This window comes from Egretta garzetta, unplaced genomic scaffold, assembly GCF_000687185.1.
Source record: "Egretta garzetta isolate BGI_Z169 unplaced genomic scaffold, ASM68718v1 scaffold67, whole genome shotgun sequence".
NCBI classification, from domain to species: domain Eukaryota; kingdom Metazoa; phylum Chordata; class Aves; order Pelecaniformes; family Ardeidae; genus Egretta; species Egretta garzetta.
Window position 1 is genome coordinate 202,190 of NW_009260340.1, and position 292 is coordinate 202,481.

The 292-nt window shown below is 62.3% G+C and overlaps 1 protein-coding gene across 1 annotated transcript in view; it reads right to left on the bottom strand.

Moving 5' to 3' along the window:
• The window catches only part of NOB1 (NIN1 (RPN12) binding protein 1 homolog), a 17,736-nt gene that overhangs the window by 13,541 nt on the left and 3,903 nt on the right, over positions 1 to 292 (bottom strand). The gene's annotated exons all lie outside the window — the stretch shown is intronic.

Here is a 292-nt window from a genome sequence, read left to right on the forward strand (position 1 = left end):
CCCACCTGGCAAGGGTTCCTTCCCCCCGGCCACAGGCCCTTGTCCCAGCAGCAGCCACCCAGCGCGGCACGTGCAGCTACTCACCCTGAGCCCTCGGGGGTTCAGCACCTTGGGGTTGCGGGAGAAATGCATGTGGAGGCTCCCGTCGTCGCTGACACTCACTGCAACCTTCTTCAGGGTCTTGTTACCGCAGTGGGGACAAAAAACCTTGGTCATGTCCGAAGTGGTCCTGCAGGACAGGTACAGAGGGGGGTTACAGCTCCCTGGGCTATGGAACATGGGGTTAGCCCGC